Source organism: Triticum dicoccoides, chromosome 7B (genome assembly GCF_002162155.2).
Source record: "Triticum dicoccoides isolate Atlit2015 ecotype Zavitan chromosome 7B, WEW_v2.0, whole genome shotgun sequence".
NCBI lineage: Eukaryota > Viridiplantae > Streptophyta > Magnoliopsida > Poales > Poaceae > Triticum > Triticum dicoccoides.
Genome location: NC_041393.1, coordinates 287,700,674 through 287,714,760, shown reverse-complemented (window position 1 = coordinate 287,714,760; position 14,087 = coordinate 287,700,674). Strand labels below are relative to the sequence as shown.

General features: G+C 43.1%; 1 long non-coding RNA gene across 1 annotated transcript; it reads left to right on the top strand.

The window, feature by feature from the left end:
- Positions 1–3,580: 3,580 nt before the first annotated feature.
- On the top strand, positions 3,581–4,812 carry LOC119335180. The gene is made up of 2 exons (XR_005161714.1): positions 3,581–4,514; positions 4,619–4,812. It is a non-coding gene; the product is annotated as an uncharacterized LOC119335180 (long non-coding RNA).
- The last annotated feature ends 9,275 nt before the right edge of the window (positions 4,813–14,087 follow it).

Below are 14,087 nucleotides of genomic sequence, written 5' to 3'. Positions count from 1 at the left end.
ACAACATCGACGTGATGCACACTGAAAAGAATATCGCTGAGGCACTTTTTGGTACATTTTTCGGCATAGAGGGGAAGTCAAAGGATAATACTAAGGCTAGAGTCGATCAGGAGGCGCTATGTCATAGAACGTTATAAAAAATGCAAGAACCGAAAGGAAAGAAGAACTAGACGAAGCCAAAGGCATGGTTCAATCTTGGAAGGCCAGCTATGAGGGAAATTATCTTGTGGGTAAAAATGCAGTTGATGTTCCCTGATGGGTATGCAGCGAATCTAAAGAGGGGAGCGAGTCTTGTCAAATTGAAAATATTTCGTCTTAAGAGTCATGATTAGCACATATGGATTGAGCGGTAATGTCGGTGATGTTGTGTGGCTTCATCCGTGAGGATGAATTGCTAGTACTAGCAGAGCTGAGTTATTTCTTCTGTGTTCTTTGTGTGAAAGAACTATCATTCGTCGTGCTAGAAGAAATGGAAGAGTTAGTGCCGGAGTTGATCTGCAAATTAGAGAAGATCTTTCCGCCGGGATTCTTTAATCCAATGCAACACTTGATTTTGCATCTCCTGACCGAGGCAAGATTGTGGGGCCCGTGCAAAATCATTGATGCTATGCAACTGAGAGGATGCAGAAGAAGCTCCGAGCAAAATGTAAAAATAAACGTAGAATTGAAGCATTGATGGCCGAGGCATTCATTACTGAGGAGGCGGCAAACTTCATGACGGCACACTACGAAGCCAAAAAATTTCATTTGCATAATTTGAAGCCTCGGTACATGTTGGCGACCATAAAAAAGGTGGATCCAACCTCGGCCTATTCAAAGGGGATCTCGCACTAGCAGGTGCTTCGAAACTAATATCATTGGATGTCAAAGAATGCGGACCATTTCGTTGTATATCTTCACCAACCTAACAGAAGTGCGGCCGTACATCGAGTAAGTTCTCGCAGTACATTGTTTTGCAACTTCTAATTCCTTTGAACTGCTCTTATTCTTGGATATTTTTTGATACAGTCGATACATCACCAAATTCTCGGATGGAGTGGTGATCCCAAAGGAATCCATCGAAGAGTATGAGCTTCGGGCAAAGCAAGGAGGTGGCTTTCCCGGTTTCATCTCTTGGTTCAAACAAACGGTAATTTCCATTAGACTATTGTCATTTCTTCATCTAATTTGCAGCTAATGCAACAATCCTTTCGTAGTAAACCTGTAGGCTAATTCAGAGCCTATGCACATCGAATTGAGACAACTTGCTAATGGTTTTGACTTTAAGGTCCGTTCATTTAACAAATACGACATCAACGGGTATCACTTTCGTACCTACGGCAAAGAGCTATGTATGGCTGACCAAAAGTCTACAAATTTTTATGTCTCTGCTATCGGCGATGGAGGTATCGAGTATTATGGGAGAGTTGAAGCAATTTATGAACTTCTATTCTATGGTCAAAATGCACCGAACGTCATAGTCTTCAAATGTTATTGGTTCCAGTCGAAGGAGACTAGAAGGACTCATGAACATATAGGGCTAGTCGAAATCAAACAAAGCACCCATTTAGATGTTCCCGATGTCTATATTACGGCTCAACAGGCGACCCAAGTTTTCTATCTACCATGGGCCTGCCAAACTGATCCAAATCTGAATGGTTGGGATGTCGTTTATAAAGTGCCGCCACATGTTAGACCGCCACCCCCAATGAAGAGGATTATGAACCTCACATTAACCCAGACACATATGAAGTGAATTCTTCCAAGAAACACGTCTTTCCAAAAAAACACTTCAAGAAACGCTCTACTTCACACCAGAACATTGAAGTAGACAGCGACAGTGAGCTCGACTTTACCCGTGAGCTGGAACAAGAAGAACTTGAACAAGAAGAGGTTACTGTTGTGGATGACTTGTTAATGCTTGACCGATTACGTAAAGGTGGCCTTCCACATGTTGATGTCATTGACTCCGATGAGCACTTCATTGATGATAGTGATGATGATGATGCATTTATTGATCCTAGAGCATTTATTGAACCCAAAAATCAATATTATTATTAGGTATTCAATTTTATTATGTTGTACTTGATTTATATAGTTACTTGTATGATTGTATGATTTATATAGTTACTTGTATAATTTTCTTACTTTGTATGACTATTTGTTATACATAGTGGCATGGTCTTGATATCCATCCCTGTCGACCGTCACTCGATTCATGATTCGGATGTGGTATATTCTCTTTTATAACTATTTGTTGCATTTCGCATTTATGACAATTATGGCATCAAGTTGACATAGAGATATTTTTATCTAGGAGGTATGTGAACCGGAAATTGCAACCGACCCTCTTGTCGAGAAGTTAAATTTTAGTTGAAAAAGAAAATGAGTATTTGAAAGAAAAAATTAAGAGAAATGAAGAAGATAAGATGAAATTGGAGTTGTATGTTACCAATGTCATCGATGATCACAAGATGAAGATGAATGCAATGCGCTTCAAGATGGATGCAATGCGCTTGAACATTAAGAAGATTAGAAAATGCGCCATTGGTAATGAGGCCTGGTATCATTATGCCATTGGATCAATTGTTACCTTAGTTGTGATCTTCATCACAGTAGTTGTGATGAGGGTAAGTGTTCTCTGGTGTTTTGCTTAACAAATACATACTTAGCTTATTTTCCTCCTGAATGGCATAATTACCTAAGTTAGATAAAAAATGATCTATACTTACGTAAGTTGGCTCAAAAATGGCATCATCACCTAGGTTAGCACAAAAATAACCTATACTTACCTTATTTTCCTCCAAAATGACATAATAAGCTAAGTTGGCTAAAAAATGGCATAATTACGTATGTTAGCTCTAAAATGACACAAATAAGGAATAAGAAGAAGAAAAACAAGAAAGAGGAGAAAGAGAAAGAATAGAAGAAGAAGGTGAAGAAAAAGAAAGAATAAAAGAAGAAGAATGAGAATGCAGAGGAAAGGGATAAAAAGATAGAAGAGAAGAGAAAGATGAGAAAAGAAGAAGAAGAAGAAAATTCTTCTTCTTCTTCTTCTTCTAGTCTTCTCTTCTTCTTCTTTCTTCTTCTAGTCTTCTTCTCCTTCTTATTCTTCTTCTTCTTCTAGTCTTCTTCTTCTTCGTCTTCTTCTTCAAGTCTTCTTCTTCTTCTTCTAACTTTCTTACTCCCATTTTTGCAGGTTTGATTCACTTCATGGAATCAACATTTGATGGACTGCTAGTGTTTAGTTCTTGTTTTCATTTGTATTGATGAACAATGTGAAACTATGTGTGTATATATGGATGAACTCCGTGAAACTATGTATGCATTGGATCTTTTAATATCCTATGTGTTATGTTGCATTGATGTACTGCTAGATGTTTGATACATGTGCTATGTTTGATGTTGAAACTATATATACCATATATATATATATATATATAGGGTGGGTCTATTATGATAACACCCCTAAGAGTCTTATTCTGCTAACAGCCACCTTATTCTGCTAACAACGTCGAGTTGACCCGTAGCTAGAAACTAACCCCGCGAACAAAAAAACTGAACTTCACCGGACAAAAAAAAACACCCACACCCCACCTTATCTCCCCACGACCCCAGCCAGTCACCTCCCTCCTAGCGCCGTGCCCGGCCTCCTTCCCCGCGCCAGCCCACCTCCCTCCCCACCTTCTCCGACGCGGCGCGCCCCCTACCCTTCCTACCTTCTCCGGCGACGCCGGCCACCACCACCTCCTTTCCCGCAGCGCTCCACCCTCCCACCACCTTCCAGGGATCTGGCCGGCGACCATGGGGACGACCTCCCAACCACCGGGACACCAGACCACGCCACCCCCCTCCAACCATTGCTGCCTCCCAAGTTCTCCTCGCCGGCGCCACACCGTTATCTGCCGGCCGCCCCCATGCTCTGCCCCGATGCCACACCTTCTTCTTTCTTCCTCCCCTGTCTCCCACAACCAAACGCCGCCACACCCCAATGCCAGATCCAAGTCCCAGGAGTTGCCGGATTCGCGCGAGATACACTGCTTCCAAGCCTCCCGCAGTGGTCCTCTTCCCGGCCGACCATCTTCCTCGCAGGTTTGGGTGTGGCGTGCCGTACATCTCGCCGGATTCCCACGGCTCTCCTCTGTAGAAGGGCAAAAGGTTTGCCAGATCTGGGCGTCTGCGGTAGTTGTTTTTCGACAACCTCCACCTCAAGCCTCCTGCTCGCAAGCGCCTCCCGTGGCCGTGGACGCCGGCGAGTGGCGACCGTCGGACCCCCCGCGCCTGTAGCCACGGGATCCAGCCGGATCCCCTTATCCTCACCTCGGATCGTGCGGTGACCTCCATGTCACCGGTGACGAGCTCCAACACCGACGCCCACACCCCCCCCCTCCCCGAGCATCGATGAAGAAGCGTGCAATGCAGTGTGCGGTGCATGGAGATGTAGTGCAGTCTTCCGGCGCATTCCCCGGATGCGTGCGAGGGGAGTCGACAGCTGCACCAACGCCCCATGGAAGAGCAGTAGGCGTCGCTTTGCAGTTAAGAAAAAATGCTTTTGGATTTTTGCTGTCATTTTTTGTGTATTCAGCCCAGAAGATTTCCTAGTGCAGTCCGGTGATTACTAATGCAAGGTTTTTTATAGATGCAGTGGTGCAGTTCGATTAAATCCCCCCACTTCTTCCACATCCCCTCGTCCGTCCTTGGAGTAGCACGGGCTTGGTGGTGTAGTACAACACGGCGAATGGCTGCAGTTTGCTGTGTAATAATGCGGCTTTTTCAGATTTCATCGGGCACAAAAATTGTAGTCTTTATCTTCGATGCAGTGCTGCCTTGTTTTGTGTTGAATCTGCAGTTGCTAAAAGAGCACCATGGCTAGCTGTGTGTTGTGCGTACAGTCCTGACGGTGTGGGCATGCCGTTCACTTGGAGCTCCCTGGCTATTCAATTTGCCATGTGCTACTGTTCATTTTCCTATGTTTTCCTCAGTTAACTTAAAAAAGTTATGGTTGACTTGGATGCAAATTCACTTTGCAAATTCTTCTTATTTTTTTAGAAAACGAGGAAACACATGATGCAGCACACTAACCTTGATCATGTAGTACACTAACCTTGATCATGTAGTCTGCATGCGCTTAATCAAATTGAGGGGTGCCCGTGTGAAACCACAACACAAGGTTAAATTTCAGGGTACACATGGTGGAAGAAACCAAGCAAAAAACAATGTGGTTCACTCGCCTCGTCCTCGTAGTGCGGAAGAATTTCTAAAACAAAAAAAATGTGTGTGGTTCGTTTTGTAGTGCGTTTGGTCCTCGGATGTGGTTCACTTTTGAGAGTGATGTTGTTTACTTACCCCCGACATGAAAATGCAAAAAAAATTAGCGAAACAACAAGATGGTAATGCGGTTCACTTTGATATATGTCGCAGCTCACTTGCCCTTGTCTTTGCGGTCCACTCTCGTTCATCACACAAAGTTGAAAAAAAAGACAACAAAAACAAAAACTCGTATGGGGAAATTTACGTCACATAAAAAAGAAATCATGCAGTGCACTTGTCAGTCTGATGCAATGCGGTTTTTGGTCGGAAAGCAGTGCGGTTTTCTGTCTGATGCAGTACATACGACGATTTTGGGTCGTAAAAAAACAGAGTGTCCGCATTTCGGTAAATTTGAAATTTCTCTTAAACCGTAAAGAATTAGAGACTGTATTCTACACAAAAAAGTTGCGCCTCATCGATATCTTTCCAACGGCATATAATTTGAATCATTTCGACCAACGGTTTGTAAATAATCACGAAAAACGGCCACTGCCTCTCGTCGTCAGCCGCACGATTTTCAAAATTAAATTAAAACTGTAAGGAATCTTAAAAACATTTCAACATATGAAAGTTGCGCCTCATCCATAGCTTTTCAATGGTGTATTACACGCCCCATTCCGACAAACGGTTAAGAAACTGGAGCAAAAACAGTACCGAAAATTTGAATTTTTTTAAAAAACCGAATTCCGCGATTTAGTAAATTTGAAACTGCTCTTAAACTATAAGGAATTAGAGAAAAATTTATATATGAAAAAGAAGTGCCTCAATGATATCTATCCAACGGCGTATCGTTTGCTTCATTCCGACAAGCGGTTTAGAAGAAATCGCGAAAAAACGCCTGCTGCCACTCGTCATGGGCCGCACCATTTTCAAAACTGCTCTTAAACCGCGTGGAATCTCGAAAAGTGTTCAACATGTCGAAGTTGCGCCTAATCCATAGATTTTCAAAGGTATATTACACGCCTTATTCCAATGAACGGTTAAAAAATTAGAATGAAAACAGTACCGAAAAAATAACACGTGCAATTTTTTTCGACGAGAAGTTCACTCGTATGAGTACTGCAGCACACTTGGTTCAAAGAATGACGTGCACTTACGTTCAGCGTGCAGTGCCGAAGTGGTGTGCAGAATAGTTATTCTGCTAATATTAGCAGAATAGACCGTCTGTATATATATATATATCTTTTGAAAATGCAGGGATATAATAGAAAACAGAAAAAACAGCAACAATACGGCACTTTGCCATCCGCCACCGATGACAAAGGTGCCTTTGCCATCTGCCTCCAACGGTAAAGAGGCCACATGGCAGCAACCTATGTAACCTGGGATCTGACCCGTTTGGTCAGTTTGCCATCCGTGGAAGACGGCAAATGGCTGGGTCTGCTGATGTCACAAAGAAGACGATAAAGGGTTGTGCAAGTTTGTCGTCAACTGGCAAATGGCAAGGGCAGCTGTTAGCCACCTAACGTGGCTAACGCATGGTTTTTGCCGTCCATGTTCTTTGTTGTCCGCCGCTGACGGTAAAGGTCCTTTGTCATCCGCTTTGCGGAAGCAAACGGCAAAGAACTTGTTTACCGTTGCTCTCTTTGCCGAGCAGGTTTGCCATCGATGGCGGACGGCAAATAAGCTTAGTGTAACATGGATGATATAATGAAAACGTGTGAGCACTGACAACTAGAATGAAATGTGTGAACATGAATGTAATGTCGGTGGGAATATGTACTCCCCCAAGCTTAGGCTTTTGGCCTATCATGGTAATCACCATCTGCGGCCTGCATAGTAGTCAGAGTGGTAACTAATAGAGGCTCTTGGTGCAACCAACTCAGCCCGCCAAGCATCTGCGACCTTCGCATTGTGCTCGCGAGCCTCACTCTCAGAAACACAATATCTTCTTTTGCTGTCAAAATCAAAGAGAGCAGGCGCAGGCAAAGCAATATGCACAATGGATTCTTTATCGAATCGCAAGTTATAAGTGTAATTATCGAGTTTTCTCTTGAGGAACTTATGATGCTTCATGGCCTCAAAGTCTAAGTACTGAGTATGTAGGATAGGGTCATTGGGCCAAGGTGAAACACCCAGCTCCGTTGCTAAACGTGAAGCATAAATCCCACCATAAAAATAACCACTACTAGCTTGTGTTGCAACCTGCATGCAACAATCACTACAAGGTTATAACATTGGATACTGGTGAGGGCAGTGTGTATGAGGCTCAAGTCAGGAGCACACAGTGTACTACAGTCTTGTTTGCCTACAATACATTTGCCATTAAACAGTGCAGTATTGAATTGATGGGAAGTGAATACTTTTTATTCTACCTTGTGTCACTCCTCTATCCTCTCCATAACAAAGGCTAGTAAGAAATGTCTCATAATCAGCCCTTGGTGGTTCGTCTAGCGAACCCCAAAATGGAATTTTGCTGATATTAGAAAAGTCTCTAGAGGTAAGATCAATGGAAAGTGATACAGTTTAAACGACACTCTAGACTAACGAGGATGAAATTTATATTCTTTAGTAAACGATTCTGTGAGGCTGAGATGCTGGTTGCACTTATCTTCAATGTAGGGACAGAGCTCGGCATTGTGAACATATTGCTCAAATTCTTCTTTTATACTTGCACTCACCATAAAATTGTTGCACAGCCATAGGCCAGATTTGGTAGCAACTTCCCTTATTGAACTTGTGCTTGGTTCAACATAAGACCGACGCACCGAGCTATAGCTAGTTGATGCCTCCAAAGACCTCCTCCTCGAAGAAGTCCTAAAGAAACTCATCTTATTCCTATAAATAAAATTCTGAAATTTTTAGTCCACAAAAATTTTGTCAACCAAACTTCACAAGATTGATAGAAACTACTCATAAGCATGCATAGAGGCTATATTGAGCATTCAAACTACTTAGAACTCTAAAAATTCAACATGCAAGCTCATCTACAGCAATACTAAGAGTAGGTAATTATTCAAAATATAAACCACTAAAGCAAAAACTAGTTGGACCAATGAAGGAGTCACATACGAAGTAGCAATCCCCCAAAACAACTTCGGAAACGGAGTTCAAGCAAAGAGATTGAAATCCGCAGGTTTGAGAGCAAGAACACGATAGAGAGAGAGAGAGATGGAGAGAGAGAGAGAGAGAGCAATGGTGAATTTTTTCTGGAGGTAGGAGATGCCATGGGCTAAAGAGATAAGTGAGGGGGGCACGTGGGGACCACAAACCACTAGGGCGCGCCCAGGTGGGTTGTGCCCACCTGGTGCACCCCCCTCTGATGTTATTGGCACTAAAAATTCAGAAATATTCAGAAAAAAATCATATTAAATTTTCAGGACATTCTGAGAACTTTTATTTTTGGGTCATTTTTATTGCACGGAAAATCCAGGAAATAGGACAAACATGGCATTTTATTTTATTGAACTAAGAAAGAAAACAAAAAGTAAGGACAGAAGGTAGTGCCTACTAAATTCATCAACTTCATACCTCTCAAAAATGATCCATTAATAAGGTTGGTCAAGTCTTATTAATAACCACCTTCGATTAGCATGAAACCGAAGAACATTCGTGAAAACACTAAGTTACCACAACGGGGATATGCATGTCCCCAACAATAAGTATCTCATAATTCTTTTTGACAGTAGGTAGAGGTAGTTGAAAACTTCCAATAGTGAGTGTCGGAGATTTTTCAATAACATTATACCATTCACTTGGAATTGTTTCTTCGGAAAATGCATCGTATGCTCATTACCATTGATATGAAAAGTGACCTTGCTTTTATTGCAACCAATAACAGCCTCTGCAATATTCAAAAAGGGTCTACCACGGATAATTGACATGTTGTCGTCCTTGGGCATCTCAAGTATAACAAAGTATGTTAAGATAGTAACATTTGCAACTACAGCGGGCACATCCTCACAAATACTGATAGGTATGACTGTTGATATGTCAGCCATTTGCAAAGATATTTAGGTAGGAGTGAGTTTATTCAAGTCAAATCTTCTATATAAGGAGAAAGGCATAACACTAACACGAGATCCTAAATCATACAAAGCAGTTTTCACATAGTTTCTTTTGATGGAGCAAGGTATAGTTGGTATTCCCGGATCTCCAAGTTTTCTAGGTACTCCATCCTTAAAAGAATAATTAGCAAGCATGGTGGAGATTGCAGCTTCTGGTATTTTCCTTTTATTAGTGATGATGTCTTTTATATATTTTGCATAAGGGGACATCTTTAAAATATCAGTCAAGCGAGTACGCACAAAGACTGGCCTAATCATTTGAGCAAAGCGTTCAAATTCTTCATCATCGTTTTTCTTAGTTGATTTGGGTGGAAAGGGCATTTCCCTTCCATGTTTTCAAGCAGCAGAGTCTCTTTTATCAAATATTTTACTTTTTGTTTGTGGGTCATCAAGATCAATAACTGGTTCTGTTTCAACATCATTATCTAGTTCTTTATCTTTATCTAGTTGAATGTCTTCATGAACATCATCATATCTTTTTCATTATCACTAGATGAATGTTCATTACCAGATTGAGTTTCAGCATCAGAAATAGAAACATCATTATTAACTTCAGGAGGTTTTTCTATTTCAGGTTCACTAGAGGTATGCAAATTCCTATCATTTTTCTTTTTCTTCTTCTTTTTAGATGGACTAGGTGCAGCAGTGTTACTTCTTTGAGAGTCTTGTTCAATTCTTTTAGGGTTACCCTAAGGATAGAGTGGTTCCTGAGTCATTTTACCTCCTCTAGTTGCTACTCTAAAAGCAAAGTCATTTATATCATTGTTCATTTCATCAAGCAATTCTTTTTTATATCCAGTAACTTGTTCTAACTAGGTATGAACAATACAGGCATGTTTTCCTACACCTCTAACATCATTAATGATTCTAAATAATAAGTTACTCAAGCAAGCAATCATATCAGGATTGTATTTCAATTGTTTCATAACATTTTCATTGAAGTGATATTGTTTCCTAATGTAGTTATAAAACTCGTAAAGGCATTGACTAGGATGTTTGTTGTAAGGGATGTCACTTTCATCAAATTTCATTAAAGAGCTTACCTCTACCACCTATGGTGGTGGTGTGTCAAGTCCATGTATTTCTTCAATAGGAGGTAAAATTTTGACATCTTCAGCTTTAATACCCTTTTCCTTCATGCATTTCTTTGCCTCTTGCTGTCATTGTACAAAAGTATGGGTACATCTGTACCCCTTACTTGTGCACGGGCAGTCGCAGCCACACCTACGGTAGGGCTTGGCAAGGCAGAGGAAGGAAAAATACGAAGACCACCAAGACAGATACCCGAAGCACAAGGAGTATAAGGCGAGGCCGGGGCGACCTACACAGCACCAGCAAGTCCATCACCCTTGGGGCTGAGAGATCTGACACCATCGACAACATTAAGACCAAGATCTAGAGAGCACATGCCCGGTAGCATCGAGATCCTCATAAAGATTGACAGCACATAGATCCATGTGGGACCAGAATACGAAGACCCCGGGCGAGACCCTTGCCGGGGATGACTCCGAGGCCCCCCAGCAAGCCTTGCTGGGACAATCGCTGGGCTGCGACCAGGCCCGCGCCCAGAAAGGTTTCGCCACCTCAGCACCACTCCAGTACAACGATCGGCGTGCCAACTAAGCATACACATGCGTGGCGGCATGCAGATCTTCATGGAAGCTTACCATTGTGCCAATACAACAGCTAGTTACCCAGCGTGGCACTGCATGCCTCATCGGCCCGGACACGTGTCGAATCAAGGAGGGGCGGCGAAAGCAAGGATGGCTTATGTTGTCGTCCCCTATAAAGAAAGAAGACACGTAGGCAATGCATTAAATGTGTTTGTCCTACGTTGCCGAGCGATAAGCCCGTGCACTGTAGTTTGCCACCTCCTGTGTGCCACTGTGGCAACCCCTTTTTGTATAAAAGGGGGCTCAAGGTACATGGAGAGAGGATTGGGGCTTTTGGACAAAGCACGCACCGTAGCTAGTTCAAAAGCTCAAGAACACACATATAACGAGACAAGCAGGACTAGGGTATTACGCATCTTTGAGGCCTGAACCTGGATAAAAATCCCATGTGTGCTCACGGCTCGACCTGCTCTTCGTGCAGCTAATCCCCCCACTGAACGTAGAAGGGATCCTTGTGACCCATAGGTGTTCGTTTTCCCCGACATCTTTGGCGCGCCAGGTATGGGGAAGGAGTTGTGAGAATCTGGTCGGTTAGTTAGTACGGTAGTTTCTTCGCTGCCATGGCTCCGAAGAACAAGACGATCGCAGCGATCGGCCCGTCCGGGGCTACTTCGCCAACGCTTGTACGGACGGGCAACGTAGCGGATGCCAGTGGTAGAGGAAATCAAGACCATCCACATCATCCAAATACGAGAAGCCAGGAGAGTGGCGTCCTCCGCAACGGTGACAGCGGTCGGCGCGCCGCCGCGCCCAAGGATGGAGCTGCGCTACATGCGGGTGGCGCGGGGACCTCCAAGGCCAGCAAGACGACCCTGCCAGTGCACGCGCTGCGGTCCTCTCAGCTCGTGAACAACGCCGCGATGTTGAAGACCCCGGGTGTTGCCGTGGCAAAAGCCCTCAGCATCACTCTCAGGACATGTAGGGCCGACATGCACACCACGGTGCCGGCAAGAAAGGCACGCAGCCGCGGAATTGTGATGGGACTCCTCCTTCTAACAGAGCTAGAAGTCCAAGTTCCTCCCATTCCTCGCGCTTGTCGCTGCCACCCACGCAAGCAGAAGCATTGACGCGAGCGCAGCTACTCCTCGACTTTCCTCCTGCTCTGGAGAAGCAAGAAGAGTGGAGGGCTGCCATCCAAAGTCTCATCAGCCATGCCAATAGGGATGGCTGATACGCGTCCAACGTATCTATAATTTTTTATTGTTCCATGCTATTATATTATCTGTTTTGGATGTTTAATGGGCTTTACTATACACTTTTATATTATTTTTGGGACTAACCTATTAACCCGAGGCCCAGTCCAAATTGCTGTTTTTTTTGCCTATTTCAGTATTTCGCAGAAAAGGAATTTCAAACGGAGTCCAAACGGAATGAAACCTTTGGGAGAGTTATTTTTGGAACGAAAGCAATCCAGGAGACTTGGAGTTGACGTTAGGGAAGCAACAAGGTGGCCACGAGGGTCCAGGGCGCGTCCTACCCCCTGGGCGCACCCCCCACCCTCGTGGGCCCCTTGTGGCTCCCTTGACCGACTTCTTTCGCCTATATATATCCATATACCCCAAAAACATCCGGGAGCACAATAGATCGGGAGTCCCACCGCCGCAAGCCTTTGTAGCCACCAAGAACCTCTCGGGAGCCTCTTTCGGCACCCTGGAGGAGGGGGGATTCCTCACCGGTGGACATCTTCATCATCTCGGCTCTCTCCATGATGAGGAGGGAGTAGTTCACCCTCGGGGCTGAGGATATGTACTAGTAGCTATGTGTTTAATCTCTCTCTCTCTCTCTTGTGTTCTTGATTTGGCACGATCTTGATGTATCACGAGCTTTGCTATTATAGTTTGATCTTATGATGTTTCTCCCCCTCTACTCTCTTGTAATGGATTGAGTTTTCCCTTTGAAGTTATCTTATCGGATTGAGTCTTTCAGGATTTGAGAACACTTGATCTATGTCTTGCATGTGCTTATCTGTGGTGACAATGGGATATTCACGTGATCTACTTGATGTATGTTTTGGTGATCAACTTGTGGGTTCAGTGACCTTGTGAACTTATACATAGGGGTTGGCACACATTTTCGTCTTGACTCTCCGGTAGAAACTTTGGGGCACTCTTTGAAGTACTTTGTGTTGGTTGAATAGATGAATCTGAGATTGTGTGATGCATATCGTATAATCATGCCCACGTATACTTGAGGTGACATTGGAGTATCTAGGTGAAAAATTAGGGTTTGGGTTGATTTGTGTCTTAAGGTGTTATTCTAGTATGAACTCTATGATAGATCAAACAGAAAGAATAGCTTCATGTTATTTTACTACGGACTCTTGAATAGATCGATCAGAAAGAATAACTTTGAGGAGGTTTCGTACCCTACAATAATCTCTTTGTTTGTTCTCCGCTATTAGTAACTTTGGAGTGAATCTTGGTTGCATGTTGAGGATAGTTATATGATCCAGTTATGTTATTATTGTTGAGAGAACTTGCACTAGTGAAAGTATGAACCTTAGGCCTTGTTTCCTAGCATTGCAATACCGTTTGTGCTCACTTTTATCATTAGTTACCTTGCTGTTTTTATAATTTCATATTACAAAAACCTATATCTACCATCCATATTGCACTTGTATCACCATCTCTTCGCCGACCTAGTGCACCTATACAATTTACCATTGTATTGGGTGTGTTGGGGACACAAGCGACTCTTTGTTATTTGGTTGCACGGTTGTTTGAGAGAGACCATCTTCATCCTACGCCTCCCACAGATTGATAAACCTTAGGTCATCCACTTGAGGGAAATTTGCTACTGTCCTACAAACCTCTGCACTTGGAGGCCCAACAACGTCTACAAGAAGAAGGTTGTGTAGTAGACATCAAGATCTTTTCTGGCGTCGTTGCCGTGGAGGTGGGTGCTTGAAGGTATATCTTTAGATCTTGCAATCGAATCTTTTAGTTTCTTGTTTTATCACTAGTTTAGTTTATAAAAGAAAACTACAAAAAATGGAATTAAGGGTGCCTCATATGCTTCATCTTTTTAATGTCTTTCGTGAAAATGATGGGAAGGAAAATTGTGCTCAAGTACTAGAAGAAGAATTACATAGAATGATTGGCATAAAATATGTGAATGA